Genomic DNA, 17,738 nt, shown 5'->3' on the forward strand with positions numbered 1-17,738 from the left:
GAAGTTCACAATTTGAGCCTATCAAGAGTTTCGTACAGATCTGCAGTCTGTGAGTTTTATCACAAGTCTGAAAAGCAAGTCTAAAATAAATCTATAATATGTTTTTAAGAGGAAGGGGTGGCTAGCTGAAGATGGCTAAGGCCCAATCATAATTTTTCTTTAAAAATTTACCACTAAGAAAAGTGACAGCACTAAAGCACCTGCACAACATATGTCATCATGATCTCATGCTTCATATGAGATCAGACGATCATAACTGCTATAGTTATTGCAGTTGTGTTATTTTTTGGTATTTATCTTAAGGAAATCACTGAAGGCATTTTTTTAAAATCATGATGGTAAAACACGAACATCGTTATGAATATATTAAAACATGTGCTTGTGTGTTGTAAAAATGTGTAATAATTACAAAAAAAATACTACTTTGTGGATCTCCTTATGTCCGGGTGCAGCTACACTGCTGTTGTGGCCAGTGTATTCTGTTAAATTTCCTTACCTCTTGGTTTCAAGCATGGTCCTGAAAAATCTCTGTTCGAAGGGGTATCTACCCTTCCCCTTTGGCCTACGCCTTCAAGCTAAAACATTTTAATTTAGTATTGGAGTCAGCAAGATAAACAGCATATCCCCAGCCCTGATCTCATCAGTATATTGGTACTCATTCATAACACATTTTAGCATAAAAGAAAGCATGCAAATGGAGTACTGGAATGAAATAAGCTAATTCAAACCAAAGGATATAACTTTTTGGTTTTATATAGATAATTGTTAATTTCTGAAACTAGATTATACAGAGTTGAAGTCAGAATTATAAGCCACCCTAAATTATTATCGCCCGTTAACTTACCCGTTTTCACAATTTCTGTTTAACAGAGAATATTTTTTCAACACATTTTTAAACATAATAGTTTTAATAGCTCATTTCTAATAACTGATTTACTTTATCTTTGACATGATGACAGTAAATCATATTTTACTAGAAATTTTTCAAGACACTTCTATATAGCTTAAAGTGACATTTAAATACTTTACTAGGTTAATTAGGATAATTAGGCAGGATAGGGTAAGTATAGGTTAGTGTAAGTTAGTGTATAACAATGGTTTGTTTTGTAGACTATCAGAAAATAAATAAATAGCTTAAAGGTGCTAATAATTTTGTCATTAAAATGTTTTTTTTTTTTTTTAACTGCTTTTATTCTAGCCAAAAATAATCATATTCATGCATATCACACATATTTTTAATATAAAGATATTTAAATTTAAATATGTGAAAAAATTAATTTATCTTACATTCTGTTAGCTCATGCTAACAAGCTCTGTGCTCAAGCAGGTTATGAGAGTGTGGTCCCAAAATTAGCTCCTTTGCTCCCAGATAACAGGTCAAATCCACACCCACCTCAAATTTTATTGGTCACCAACTTATTGTTGTACTTTTTGTGATTATTTTATTTAAAAAAAAATAAAGGGGGCTATTGTGGGCCCAAAAACTGTTTTTGTTGTGACAACATGACGTTATTGTTTGGAACTAGGCAGGGGATGATAACCATTTTCAAGGTATACCACGGTTTTAAACTGTCAAGGTTTTAAAACTGCCAAAGTTTTCTTTAATACCTTTCCTAAGTTATTTGTAAGATTTTTCTTTTCTTTTTTTTTTTTTCTTTTTTTTTTACAACAGTATCTCCAGCAGAAAAGATATCCAAAGATGCCGTTTTAAATAGTAAAGAAAAATTTTTTGGTTTGTTTTTTAATGAAGACAGCAGAAGTAAATGATTCATTTTCATCATTTAGCCTGACAAAATATATTTACCGCTCCAAATATTTTAAATATTTCAAAAATATATAATGTATAGATTTCAAAGGGGGGGAAACCTTTGTTTTTTACCCAGACATTTAACAATAATATATTTCAGAGCAGAAATCACAATAACGTAAAACAGTTTTTTTTTATTTTTTATTTTTTTATCCAAGGTAATCATACCGTCCGAATCTTATACCGGCCCATGCCTATGTGGAACCAAGCAGTTTTATGCTACTTAAGCATAACTGAGTTAGCCACATGTAGGTGTAATTTACAGAAAGGCAATGAACAAAAATTCAACAAGTAATGCATTCTATAAAAATAAGCTATATGTTTTCCAAAAACTCCACTCTAATTCATCAAATCTGCCTGTCTATAAGGCCTTTTTATTTTAAAGTAACACTCATAATTCTGCTTCAAGAGCTTTGCTGCCAGGCTCTGTTTACTTCTACTCCATTTAATAATTAGGATGACTTCAAACAATTTGCTTTGCTAATAAACATTGCACATCGAAAGCCAAACAACTGCCTACTGCAAGCTCCTCAAAATGACATCAGCTATAGCATTGAATTATCTTGATTTATAGCATTTTCTCCATCGGTGTTGTGAGTCTCAGTGTGAGCATCTCAGAATAAATGAAGCGCTCTCATGCTGTCACCACCAGACGTCTGCATGGCAGCTAAGGAATAGAGAAACTGATGACAGGATCAGAGTCTCAAGCATCTCTGCAAGGCTGAGGTCAGCAGGACACGTCCCAGCACTGCACACCATCACACTGCCATCATCCCAGGATAAAACACACCGCGCAGCTGTTCCAAAGAGGATTATGGCATACGACGCACATGTTCAGAGAGAACATCCTTTTTATCATGACAGAACAAATGGACAGGACGTCAGAGCCAACAGCAGAAATGTGGAGTTACACATGTCAAAAATCAATGTCAGCTAAAATGCAGGAGAAGCATTTGCATTCAAACACTACCCAGATGTTTGTAAATCAGTAAGTACGTTTATTGGACACCAATAATCAGATTATAATACGATTAAATCAATACTCTGATTATGAGTCTACCATGTAAACATTCTACATGTCTAATTAGGACATGTGGTGTATGCCAATTTTAGTCACATCAGGCATTATTGAAATGTAGTACAGACATGGAAACACTGCAATCAAACTATTACCAGCATGTAGGACGTTTCATCGTGTTTTGCAACAGGATAGTCCATATACAAATGGCTGTGCACCTACCAGTCAGTGAAGGACCACAGACACCTGCATCGCAAAATGACAAGTTTTATTTTTTTTCCTTTCCATTTGGCTTGTGTTATCAAATTCTATTAAAACAATACTCTTCCACCAGTCCGTGCATCCAGTACCTCAGTTTGTCACGCTGGGTTGGTTTTGAACGATTCGTTCATTTTGAACTTTTATGTGACTCAAGAATAATGAGTCCTCTTAAAGAGTAATTTGTTTATTCGTGCAAGCACAAGTACAGGTGAAGTAGAAGATTAGTTCATTTTTCGAGTCCTCTATTAGGTTTGAGTCATTTGTTCTTCACATGAGAAAAAGAAGCCATTCTTATGCATTTAAAGCCAGGAATAGATTTGATCAGTTCATTTCTCGAGTCATAACTTTACATACTGTCACATGATGAACACATGACTCAAAAACCCAAAGACTTGGAAGGTGAACTAATCATAAGTGTTTCTAGCTCAGACTGTAAGCATTAGTTAAGCTTTTTTTATTTTTGAATGCATTTCATTTATTTATTTATTGATTTCAAAAACAATTAACAATAGATTGCAGAAACGTAGAACATTAGAAAATAACGGAGATGTTGTTGCAATCTGCATAATGCATTTTAAAGAAAAAGAAGAGAAGGAGAAAGAAGAGAAAAAAAACATAAATTAAAGTAAATAAAAAATGTAAATTGTATAAAGTTATACATTGAAAACCATTTGAATTTTTTTTTATTTAAATAAATTTTTTTTTGTTAAACTTATATATGACTGTCAGTGTCAGGTGAACGAACGACTCAAAGTTGAAGGCAAGCCAGAAGAAGTAAGCAAAGCTAATTATAGTTAAAACACCAGTTAAACAACGAAGGATTATTTTCTCTTTCTTAGTAGCAGTGCACTGTACAGTAGTGTTCTAGTTATGACTTGTATGTAGTAGTGTGATCAACATTTAGGCTAGGTTTGTTTGGGAGCATTTTGTAGCATTTTAATGTTATTTTAACAAATTGAACAATTTGTGAATCTCGATGAACAAGACTCAAAAGGTCAGAGTCAGTAAAATTATTTGAACTTTACTTTTTCATTCACTACACAGGGGAATGAATGAGATGTTCCTTAATAACAGTGAAACTGTTGTTAAAGTACATAAAAATGAAATGAAATGGCCAAAATTACATGAAACTCTGGAGGAAAAGTGAAAACAATAACGATAATCGAATTATTTGGTATTCTGTGTAAAATGTGATCATGGAAGGAACATTCAAAAAGTAAACACCTCAATCAAATTATTGTCTAAATAAGATCTAGGCAAATAATTCAATTACTGATGTCCATGTAAACGTAGTCAGTGAGAAATAGTAGTTGCCAGGATAAAGAAAGAATGAAAGTGTAATGAATTAGCTCAACGTGAATTGAGTTTGAAGGGGGCTTCAAAAGAATCAACTCTTTATTAGAACAAACGGATCATCCAGCAATCGTTTGAATGGAAAGTTGACTTAAACTACGGCTATTTCTATAAAAAATTAAATGCCATTTATGTTTAAGCAGGCTAACTAGATCGAAGTATAAGCCATTAGATTCATAAACATGCACAGGCACCTTTCTTTATACAAAATGAAACTTTTTTGACTAATCTAACAGAAAATAACACTAAATGTAAACACTTATTCATACAGGTTGTAGAAAAGCATAGATGAGGAAAAAATAAGAGTGTGAAAGAGTGTAATGATGGAAAAAAAAAATTAGATTTTGTACGACCAAACCAAGCAACCCACAAATGGTCAATTTATCCCTTCTCTTTAGAGTTATATTTTGTTTACCCTTGTTCAGTGGTATTCTGGAGGTGTTACTTGCATTCCTTTTGTGTTGTGCAGAACTCCCTCAGTTGAGTTTGGTTCCCACGTGGTTAGCTGGTGGTCAGCTCTTTGTCTAGTGGGGCTTTGAGTGGGGTGGAGTCTGTCATTTCAAGTCTTGAGGCGGGAAAGGGATTAGTTGTGTTGACTTCTAGTTTCAAAGTGCAATAAACTTAACCACACACTTGACGGAAAGAAAAGAAAGAAGGGTATCAGAGATGAGAATGTTAACCCATTTTGTCAGGTTCCAAGTTTACTCACTGGACCTGAAAACAAGCTGTCCTCAGCTAGAATGGAACAAGTCTCTCCTGGGGTTTGTGTCGGTTCTTGTTCTTCTTCTTCTGGATTTCTCTGAGGTGCGGCCTTAGTCACCAGCTTTCATAGGGGTGGTCTTGTAACACCCTCAAGAGCTGAGCTGACCAATGGGAAAGCTAATTACCCCAAGGTATGCTCTATAGTCCTTTGTTGAGAAGCTTCAAGATTTCATATGCATTCTGGGTGAATGTGGATGCAGAATTTTTTTAAGTTTCTTTAAAGGATAATATGTTGCATATGTATTAACATAAAGGGCCCTATCATACACCCGGCACAATGTGGCGCGCAATAGTCTTTTGCTACTTTAAGCTTGGCGTAAGGGCCATTTTAAGGTGTTGCGCCACACTGTTTAAATAGCAAATGCATTTGCGCTCAAATGTGCGCCCATAGGCGTTCTGGTCTAAAAAAGCAGGCGTGTTTTGGAGCGTTGCTATTTTGGGAAACTGTAAATAGTCTGTTCTTTAGACCAGGACAAAGTCGGTCTATTGTCTGGCGCAAAGTGCGCCTGGCTTACACACTACAAACAAGATGTAGAGCAATACGCAAATATCTTTACATATGAAAAAGATATAATATCTTAAAGATATATATATATATATATATATATATATATATATATAATAAGGATATATATAGGATATAAATATAAATGATTAAAATATTACAAAACATATTAATTTCTAGCCTACATAAATTTAAAAACCACTGCCTTCATACTTTCTTCATCTCAGGAGGCATTTTTAGTTCATTCAATTTGCTTTTGTATAATGTTATTATTATTAGCAGTCTTATTTATTATATCCATATTTATATTTGTTTTATTAAAAACAAGCTTAGATTTGTCCACCTGTCAGGTTAGACCATATGGGGCATAACAGGTGTATTTGGAAATAACTCAGTATTTTGACCACACTTTGCTATTATTAATCATTTATTTGTTTGCTGGAAATTAGAACTGAATTTAGAAATAGTTTTGAAACAAATCTTTGCGGTTAACAAATGAAATTAATTATTTATAGGCTAATTGATGTCTGTGCGGTAAGGTTTCCCTATCCACGAGAGCAAAAGCAAAAGTGAACTTACTTTACGTCATGTTAATAGCAATGCGCTTATGGCCCGAAGCAGCTGGCTCTTAAAGGTAATAGGAGATGAGACTCTGATTGGTTTATTCTCAAAACACACCTAAACCTCATTAAGAAAATAAACTCAACCCTTTTAGACCATGCGCCATGGCACAAAGTGAATTTTCCCATCCTTAAGTTAGCAAAAATGCATTCTGACACGCCCTGAAAGCGTTTTAACATTAAATGTAAATGATCATAGGGGTGGCTCAGTGGGTAGCATTTTCACTTCACAGCAAGAAGGTCGTTGGTTTGAGTCTCAGCTGGCTCAGTTGGCGTTTCTATGTGGAGTTTGCATGTTCTCCCCATGTTTGCATGGGTTTCCTCCGGGTGCTCAGGTTTCCCCCACAAGTCCAAAGACATGTGGAATAGGTGAATTAGGTATGTTAAAAATTGACCGTAGTGTATGAGTGTGTGTGGATGTTTCCCAGTGATGGGTTGCAGGTGGATAGGCATCAGCTGCGAAAAACATATGCTTGAAAAGTTGGTGGTTTATTTCGCTGTGGCGATGCCAGATTAATAAAGAGACTAAGCCGAAAAGAAAACGAATGAATGAATGTAAACAATTGGTCAGTACACTCGATTAGCTTCCCAGGGATATTAAACATGGACTATCTACAATCTTGTTTAGCTTTGATAGTGTTAAAACATTGATTGCATGAGGATTAAAAGACGTGTTGCATAACACCTGATTACACAAAAAGGGGGAATAAAGGTTTACATTAAAAGCATAAGGCTTAAGCAAGTTTTATAGTATTTTGACCATGTCTCTGTGTCCATTCGAAGCAGGGGTTCCTTTCCTATCTTAAGTCTTACCTTTGGGGTCAGATTACACACTGACCATCCAGTCAATTCTGGCTAGAAGAGGTGGATGGTGTTTAATTTGTTGGTGTATTACCCAAACAATACAGTAGTTAAGCAAGCTAAACGCTTAAACCGCACCACGTCTTTTGCACCACAAGATGTTTACTCACATCTTTGCATTGACTTAACATGCACTGGAAATCGACTGACGCTTTATCCGCGTATGCCCTTCCAGCCACAACCCAGCATTGGAAAACACCCATACACAATCGTTCACATTTATACAGTACAGTCAACTTAGTTTATTCAGTTTACCCATAGCACATATCTTTGGACTGTGGGGGAAACCGGAGCACCCAGAGGAAACCCACACGAACAGGGGAAAAACATGTAAACTCTACACAAATATGTCAACTGGCTCAGCCGGGACTCAAACCTTCTTGCTTTAAGGCAACAGTGCTAACTACTGAGCCACCATGCCACCCTTGATTTAAAACAAATAATTAATTAATGTTTCAAAGCATCATAAAGCAGTGCTTCCAATGCAGCCACCCATACCAAGTTCATAATGATATATCAATTCATTTAGAAAATATAGCATTCAAAACAAAAAATCCTTTGGCAAACAGTTTAAATGTTACAATCAAAAATATTGACTTTTCAAATCTCTTTGAAGCCTCAAAGCATTTTGAGTATATTCGGTGTTGGGTGCCAAAGACACAAACCAAGTTTAATACTCTTCTTGCTGTGAGGCAACTGTTCTAACCACTTAGCCACTGTGTCAAAGGTAATTATGCATAATTACCTTTGTAAAATTAGTTCAACATGTTTTTAAGCAACATTCTTTGTTTTTAGCCTTTACAGTTTTTAGCAAAATACAATTTGCATGGCACTGATGTATTGATCTCTTCATGTTTAAAACAGTCATGTGTCATGTGTCAAACAGTCAAATTGCAGACTAAATATGCAGTAAGCCAGGTTATTATCACATCACTAAAATAACATTTTACTAAGTAAATGCTTTAATTCTGGGAAAAAGGGACTATTTTAACCCTGCTCTCAAGTCCAGCTCTTGCCATTGACACATTATTATGCACTAAAATCTAACCATCATAAAGGAAACTGACAAGTGAGAGATTAATTAAACTGGGCACATACTTGATGATTGTCACGATCACCAGCGATCTACAACCAGAGACCGCTGGTAAACACATTCACATGAACTACAAATCCTCCATGTTATGGACTACAACACCCAGTCATACAACACACACAGACAACCGGTTCTAGATCATGACTGATTACACTCCCACAGCTAAAGGACTGCTCAAGGAATAATTAATGCACTACATAAGGAGCACAAGAACTGTTGCTGAGTCTTGTTATGATTAGTGACACTACAATGCGGTTTCCTTGCCTTCTGTGTTTTGAACCTTTGCTTTGTTTTGATTTAAATATTCCTGTATGCTGCCTGCGTTGTGACCATCTGCGTGTTATTTTGAATATGACTCTGGATTGCCCCGTATTCACTACTGCTTGCCTGACTGTTCTAATAAACCTTCATGTAGATCTTCACCTCTGTTGTCAGTGTCACGTCCCTGGTTACAATGACAAAGTAATGCGTTTTAACAGTAATTATTCAGAACTTGCTCATTTATGGATTTATTTTTTTGCCAAGCAGATTTGTATTTTAGTTTGATAACAACTATTTACATTCCATGTTAAAGGAAAAGATGTTTCTGTGTATCCAAAAGAAAATGTGCGCAAGCTGCTAAACATAATCTGGAAATTTATCTGGACCCAATCCCAATTCTATTTTTGTACCCATTCCCCTTGGCGCTTACAACTGAGGGTTTAGGGTAGATATCTGCGCGGGACTAAATTTTGAATCCCGCTCCTGCCCGCACCCGCCAGGTTTTACCCCGAACCCGACCGCTCCCGCTTATATTAAGAATTTATTGTCCCGCTGCCCGACCCGCCCCGTTTTCTGGCCGCCGCGCCCGATCCCACTAAAGAGCGGGGGAGAACAAAACCGAAAATCCCCCAGCTATACAGTCCAGACAGCCAAGCTGTCTGTATAAACACACACACACACAGCACCAAGCACACACACACAGGTATATAAATACTGAGTCGCGCCAGCTCCGGGCCGCAGCGCACATTACTCTTGGGCCGATTCCGGCGCGGATGCGGCAGCGTCGCTCAATTGATTCGGGCCGGAGCCGGGCTGAGTGGTAAGTCTCCGGCAGGCGAGAATCTAGCCGGAACTGGCCCGAGTGTATTTTGCTATCTGGGAAAGCTTTCTCTCTCTCATTCGCGCGCGCGCACTAACATACACACACAAGCACTAAGCACACACACAGGCAAAGCTCGCTCTTGCTCTCGCTCTCTCTCTCATTCGCATAGCAATATCCGCGATATTGCTAGACAGCCCGCTCCCGTCCCAAATTAAACCCGTTACCGACCGCTCCCGCAATTTATTCGGAAATTTATTCCCGCGCCGCAGAAATCTGGTCGGGTCCTGCGGCGCCCGCGGGACAGCCGCGGGAATGCAGACCTCTAGTTTAGGGGAAGGACCTCAGAATTTACCCTTAAGAATTGGGAGAGCACTACAGCACCTGCACACTTTATCATATGTCAACACGATCTCATGCTTCATTTGAGATCAGACGATCGTGACTGCTGTAGTTATTACAGTTGTGTTATTTATTTGGTATTCATCTTCAAAAAAAAAAAAAAAAACTAAAGGCATATATTATGTTATCATAACGGTATAATGTGGCAATTCAATCGTATAAGTACTGTGTACTTTTACACAGTGGCCATATTCATCTATGTGAACACACGAAAACAACACTAACAATGTAGCAGACACTGTAAAAAGCTCATTCTCAGCCACTAGACTTTTCTGACAGGGTATTCAAGTGTCATTGAGTGACAGAATGTTGTGGGACTGCTATACAGGAGTTATGGTAATGGATTATAGATTGCAAAATTTCAATTGTAATCAAATGTTTGTCGTTAAAAAAATTGTAATAATGACAAAAAAATACTAATATGGGGATCCCTAGCTCGGGAACGGGCACAGCGGGTAGACAACGGGCTGGGTCGGGCAGCAGGATAACAAATACTTAAAATAAGCTGGATCGGTCAAGTTCGGGCTAAAACCTGGCGGAAGCGGGATTTAAAATTTAGTCCCACACAGATCTCTACTTTATGATACAAGCTGAGATTGCATCACTCAGCAATGCAATGTCAGACACAATGCAGTCAAATGGAGCGAGTGACGTCACTGTGAGGAGTAGGGTTAAGGGTGGGGTTAGGTAAGCCCATTAAAAAGCATTGGATGCAGCTCAGATTGCACTGCACCCAGACCCCTTTCCCTTTTTTTAGATTACCACTGTGCTACAAATGTGATTCGCAACACTCACTTCTCGCACACAAACTTCTCTGCATTTGGAGTCTTCTAAATACTTTATTTACTACACCCATTTAATGGATTGCATTTTTAGGGCTTTTAGCATAATTGCACACAGGCAAAACTTGAACAAGCAATATTTCAGCATTCAAGTAGACTTAAAGATTAAAACAATATAAAACTGCAAAGAATATTATATCTGCAGCTGAACATTCATGAGATTTTGTGGATTAATGTGTGCTATGTCAGTAAAAACAATCTGTCAGTTTATAAATGTACATTTTTATGTGTTTTGGCAATTCATGTACACAACTGCAATGTTTTAGAGGCCTATAAATATTGACTTATAAAAACAAGTTTCAAGGTACAAGTTTCAATGAAATATACAAATATGTATTTTTGTGTTACCAAATGTATATGAAGTAAATTTTCAGTCCAAACTTACCAGCCACTTTATTAGGTACACCTTACTAGTACTGAGCTGGACCCCCTTTTGCCTTCATAAATACCTTAATCCTTCATGACATAGATTCAGCAAGATAGATTCGACAAGAGATATTCCTCAGAGATTTTGGTCCATATTGATTGGATAACATCACACAGTTATTGCAGATTTATCGGATGCACATCCATGATGTGAATCTCCCGTTCCACTGTAAGCTGAGAAAATATATGCTATTCCTTCTATGCTAATGAAGGACTACTTAGGGTCTACTCACACTATGCCATCCGTACCGTGCCCAGGCCCGTTTCCCGGATCATTTGAGAAGTGTGAGTGCGCTGAATCGGGCTCAAGCACGGTTCACTTGGCCGGCCCTGGCCCGGTTGGAAGAGGTGTGCCTGAGCACAGTTCACTTGGGCTTTGGCACGGTACACTTGTGTGTGAGTACAAAACGCGCCAAAGCCCGAAACTGAAAGCGAGACGTCACTCTTAAGGGGCTGTTTCATATTGATTTATTAATCATTCTTACTGTTCAATGAACGCAAACTGCCATAGTTTATTAAAGACGCAAACCCCTTACTGCACGCCAGCTGCGCGCCTTCAGCAGACCTCCTCATTCCTGCAGCACGAGAGCTTTATGATTGTTTATGAGCGCCAAAAGTGGTGGATCTGTTCGGCGAAATATCTGACTGCATGTCACCGCATCCCTAAGGACTGTTTGGCAAAACATTTGACTGCATGTCACTGCATATCAAACGACTGAAACGATATAACTAAAGAAATCTCCACTGTGCTGCTGAGTGGGAGAGCGCAGCACTGAACAGCGCAGCAGCGACGAAGTAAGCGTACCGAGGCCAGTTTGTGGTGTGATCGCAATATACAATATATTTACTATTGTTGAGTCATGGCCTGAGGGGAGTATGTTAATGTTCTTCTCCCCCACTTTATCTCCTCAACTTTGCTCTCATGTTCAGCTGGTTTTGGGGGTTGGTTTTCACTCATGTTTGACAATGCTTTGCTCAGGGTATAATAAAGAAAAGTAAATGTTGATCTGGGAGAATGGCTTTTACTCTGCATCTCCTGCACACTGGTGCATAGTCTCATATGCTAACAAAGGCAGTTTCACTGTCTTTGTTGCTCAACAGTGCATATGTTAAGGCTGATTTCTTTATACAGTGTGCTAGTTTGTTTCATTCTACTGTCTGTATATTTAAACATATAACTTAATAAACAACTTTGCCTGCTTTAAGTTTTGAGATTCTTTCTCTTTATTAATGATGATAACTTTAATGTAGTCAGATTAATTGCAATGGAGTCAGGTAAATAAGGGATTTAAACATGCCATCCTTCAACTGCTTTCTGTTTCCGACTATTGGTTCAGAATAGCAGCGTAAGCTTCAAGCCTTACTCCACCACATCCCAAAAGTGTTCTATTGGATTGAGTTCTCATGACTGTGGTGGCCATTTGATTACAGTGAACTCATTGTTATGTTCAAAAAACCAGCCTGAGATGATTTGCGCTTTATTACATGGCGCGTTATCCTGCTGAAAGTAGCCATCAGAAGATGGGTACACTGTCAGGTGTGTCATTAAAATATCCTCCACACTATTACACCACCACAACTAGCCTGAACTGTTGATACAAGGCAGGATGGATTTATGCTTTAATGTTTTTTGATGTCAAATTCTGACCCTACCATCCGAATGCAGCCGCAGAATTTGAGACTCAACAGACCAGGCAAACAGAAATTTGCGCTAATGTGCAGTTGGACAGGTGTACTTAATAAAATGGCTGGTGAGTGTTTATGCATAAAAAAGAGGCCCATATGTGTGTAGTTGCATAGTATTTATACTGGCATAGCATGTAATCATTAATTTTCTCATCAGCTTAGTCCCTTTATTAATCCAGGGTCGTCACAGTGGAATGAACCGCCAACTTATCCAGCTAGTTTTTACGCAGCAGATGCCCTTCCAGCTGCAACACATCTCTGGGAAACATCCACACACACACACTTATACACTACGAACAATTAAGCCTACCCAATTTATTTGTACCGCATGTCTTTGGATGCTGGGGGAAACCGGAGCACCTGGAGGAAACCCACGCGAATGCAGGGAGAACATGCAAACTCCACACAGAAACGCCAACTGAGACGAGACTCAAACCAGCGACCCAGCGACCTTCTTGCTGTAAGGCGACAGCACTAACTACTGTGCCTCTGCTTTGCCAATTTCACCCATTATTTATATGGAATTTAGAACAGCTAAGAGTCATTGTTAAGAATGACGTGCATTGGAACAAGCTGTATTAAATTAACTGTATACCACGTTTACTGGGTTACTGTTCTTGTTTGAGTTGCTCTGCTTGCTTGAGTTGTTGAAGTAAATGCAGGGTTGGGGTCCAGGGCAAAGGCTTTTTTTGAGGAGGCAAGTGACTGAAATGATAAATGAAGTGAGCATAGAAAAAGGAAAAACCTAGGATGAGAGATGGGGAGTTTGCCAAGCCATGCAGCATCAATCGTTATTCATAGTGGCCAGCAGGAATGATGAATGCTGTCTTTTACTCATCACCTTCCTGAATGCAAAAGAGGTTTCAAGTAGTTTACTGAAGATGTAAGCCCCACGGAGATCCTCCTGGGCTGTGAGGACCAGGGGAAGAGTATATGAATTTGATGGTTTTGGAAATTCAGGACTTTGAAATTAATATAGAACCACAAGTCTGGGATTTGCTCCATAAAGAAATAAGCCTGAAGCAAAATGATTGTCTGAGAGCCCTGTTGATATAATAAAACATGGCAATCATTTCTGCGATGGACAAAGGATATATATTTTTCTTAAGGCCGTCTATCTATAGTCAGCAGGTCAATGGCACAGTCACATGACCAGTGTGGTGAGGGTTTTATGGCAGCTTAATTGCTAAAAAGATCCTGAAAATTAGTTGGGATTTCGATCATTTTGGAGATTTCTGTGGTCTCAGTTATGGCAGAATTGATTTAAAAATATTCTGAAGATGATTTTGCATTCAGTATTCACTCCATTATTTTAATCCACTTGCAGCTTTAATTCACTGAATGATAATTATAGAAGAGCAAGAGGCATCACAGGACAATTTCAACCATAGAGTGCTCTAATACCAAACAAAATCTCCAGATTCAGGCAGTCAATTCTCTGAACTGTGGGAGTCACTATACCATGCCCTAATAGTTTACCTTGGATACAATGCATGACCAAGACTTAAGGGTGTTTCTTCATGTAAACCAACCAAGTTTTTTTAGTGCTCAAGCTTCCAGAGGACTCAGAGGTGATGAGCACTTTTGCTGGAATAAAACATAAGGGTCTGAGTACTTGACAATTCAGAGGATAAATGATACATGATAAATGATAGATGATATTACTTACCATAGGGCGTGGTGGAAAGACTGAACAGGTGGATAAAATGTGACCGGCTGTCCAACAGTATAAACAGAGTTTGGTGGATAAACATCTGAAATGTTCAGCTGTTGACAGATGGTATGTGTCCACTTGCATTGGTTCTGGTGGAAAAAGGCTATGGGATATGGTTGGAGAGGTAGCTAAGAAGACAGCAATAGATGGATCAGATACGCAGACAGCCAGGTGTTGAGATTCGAATAGTCTTCAGCTTTTTTTCAACCCAACAATGTCATCATACATAGATTGACATCTGCTAAACAAGGTCTTACTAGGCAAACTTAAAACTTCCAAGCTGGTGTATTTTGGCAAGTTGGAACTAAATTATGCAGGCACACCAGCCCTCCAGGACCAAGATTGCTTACCCTTGGTTTGAAGGCAGTTCAAATTCCATAAAGCATTTGCCCCTAGAAGATCATAGCCTGTCGGAAGAGATGTGATGGTGAGAAGAAATTCCCAACCAATTACTTCTCAGTAAGTCAGTGGAAGGAGCATAGGACTGCATGCATGCAGTGTATTGGACTGGTAAAGGGACCAGAGTTAGTTATTCCCAGGTGAGTCCATTTGAACTTTACATTACATTATCCATTATGTAGATAAGAGAATCAACATAAAAAGATGAACATGGTAAACTCAGGTAAGTAAGAGGTAAATTGAAAAGAGTATTCATTTAGCTTATGCTAAGTCCATAGTGCATAATTTTCAAAATCATTGAATATCTGTTATTTTCACACTCTATGACTATATGGAATATCATTCAGCTGCTGATGTTATCAAACTGGACTTGTGATGGAAATTCTTGCAGGATTGAGTCCCAGCTCTGGCAGGGATTGTAAGTGTTGAGAGTGAAAAACATGTCTAGTATCTCAATGGTTAACACTGTCGCCTCACAGCAAGAAGGTTGCTGGTTTAGGTCCTTTTCTTTTTGGCTTAGCCCCTTTATTAATCTGGGGTCGCCACAGTGGAATGATCCACCAACTTATCCAGCACGTTTTATGCAGCAAATGCCCTTCCAGCGGAACCCATCTCTGGGAAACATCCATACACACTCACTCACACTCATATACTACAGACAATTTAACCTACCCAATTCACCTGTACTGCATGTCTTTGAGCTGTGGGGGAAACAGGAGCACCCGGAGGAAACCTACACAAAAGCAGGGAGAACATGCAAACTCCAAACAGAAACGGCAACTGACCCAGCTGAAGCTCAATCCAGCACCTTCTTGCTGTGATGATGCAGCACTCTTATTAGCACCTGGCCCATCTTCTCGATTAAAAAGGTCTCTACGATCCAATCACTGACATGAAACAGGTGTTAATCATAACTCTGATTGACCTACTTTTCTAGCCGCCGGCTTCCCAACCCGCTCTCCACTATTGCGGGGTATTTGATCATGCAATATATATTTACATACATTTACATAAGTAAAAAAATAGACCCAAAGACAACAATATAACAATCGTCAGGTTTCATGTGAGCTTAGTCATCGTCAATGTGTTTTTTTAGCCAGTGTTTCAATGTTCACACATCAGGATTTTGAATTGCTGACAGGTCTTAACATTTGGCATCTTAAGTATTTTATGGAGGTCAGTGATTCTTTCTAATTATGTCTTTGATAATTCACACTATGTGACTGTCATTTGCTTGATTTGTCAATTTGTCTGCTATTCTACAAAACCTGTCAGCAAAGAGTACAAAGCGGGGCTAAAATCATCCAAAGTGAACTTGCAGCATTAACAAAATATCTTTATTCCTTTTCTTTTCCAGGATCACATTTGAGAAATAACAAAAGTATTGAGCTAATGGACAGATTGGTGGGCAGACAAACATATGAAACAGGTTGGAGCTCAGGGATTTAGCGTAAGACCAGACATTGACTGTTGTGAAGGAGCGGTTTATGTGGTGACAGTTATGAGGTGGTGATAGATGCGGGTGATTAGAAGGTTGGCAATGATTGTGAATGAGTCAGCGCCAGTGATGGATCTGGCAGCACTGGAGGATAATTTATGTATGTATGATATCTTTAAACTCTGACAACAATTAAGTTCAACCGTACATTGAACTGGAGCGTTTTCTTTATCGTTGTTTTTTGTTATTCATTTTAGCAATGTTGGATTATTATTATTATTATTATTATTTAAATAGCATAATGCATGTGCTGCACTTTTGCTGAGAATGATTCAGTCAAGAATTTTACGCATTTAAGTTCAATTTACCTGCATGGTTTGTTAATCTGCTGTTTTTGAATAATGGGTGTTCATCTTATTTAATATGCAGGTTTGTGAGGTTGTTGCTAGATCAGACATGGTTGCAACCAGAAGTTAATGAGAATTATTTATAATATTTATTAAATTTTCCATTTATTATTATTAACCTCTACCTCAACCCTAAACCCAATCATCACAGTAATGTAAAAACAGTAGTTGTATAGAGTATTAATTGTTATCTATCAAATTACCAGATAAATTATATTTTTAACGCCTAACACCTCAACCCTGAATCCAACAATCACAGTACTGTGAAGATATAATTAATCGTTATACAGTGTTATAAAAAATGCTGCTATAATAATGTGCATATCACACTTCCAGGCCACGTATCCAATGTAGACTTCACCGGTTCGTGAGTGAGTGAGGCAGGCATTTGGACCCAGGCCCTCACAGAAGCAGCTTTGCACCCCCCGACCTGTTTACACTGAGGTCTGCAAGGATGGAAAGTGCCGGCTGTGATAAGCAGAGGTGAGTGCAGTGTCATTTACTCTTTCTACCCCAATGACTGTGATCTGTGGATTTGTAGCTCTTCATCCATCAGGATAAAGTCAGAGATCAAACAGCTGAGCTTAACAAACTCCCCAGTAATGAATTTATTTACTGATGTTCTTAGAATATTATTGTTAAGGATGAAAACTATGTTTAATTTGTACTTATGTATTGTATTTTAACTTTTAACCACCAGTTTTTCCTGAAAGTCAAATGCAAACTAGTTTCTAGGTTTTTGTTTTGTTTAGTTTTTTTTTTTCTCCCATGACAGATAGATAAGTCTAAGTCTGAGCTGTTTTTTTTTTTTTTTTCGTCTCTTCTTCCTAAAGGATGTGCTGCATTAATGCGAGACTCCTATCGCGCAATAAAAAAATATATATTGCCTTTAATTTATTCTCAAAGTTGGGTTGGGAGCTGGGTCTATTCTATGCAAGCTATGATGACTTTCACCTTGATATTTTAGCCCGGATGTATACCTGACTGGTGAGCTGTCTGACAAAAAAGTACCCTTCTGAATTAAATAAGCTGGATGCCCTTCTGGATCGTTTGCTTACTTCGA

General features: G+C 38.1%; 1 long non-coding RNA gene across 1 annotated transcript in view; it reads left to right on the top strand.

Moving 5' to 3' along the window:
* The window catches only part of LOC141379540 (uncharacterized), a 46,413-nt gene that overhangs the window by 17,864 nt on the left and 10,811 nt on the right, over positions 1–17,738 (top strand). Inside the window, exon 3 of the long non-coding RNA XR_015518202.1 lies at positions 17,012–17,158. This is a non-coding gene — a long non-coding RNA (uncharacterized LOC141379540). The remainder of the gene's footprint in view (positions 1–17,011; positions 17,159–17,738) is intronic.

This window comes from Danio rerio, chromosome 20, assembly GCF_052040795.2.
Source record: "Danio rerio strain M-AB ecotype USA chromosome 20, GRCz13ab, whole genome shotgun sequence".
Taxonomy (NCBI): Eukaryota; Metazoa; Chordata; class Actinopteri; order Cypriniformes; family Danionidae; genus Danio; species Danio rerio.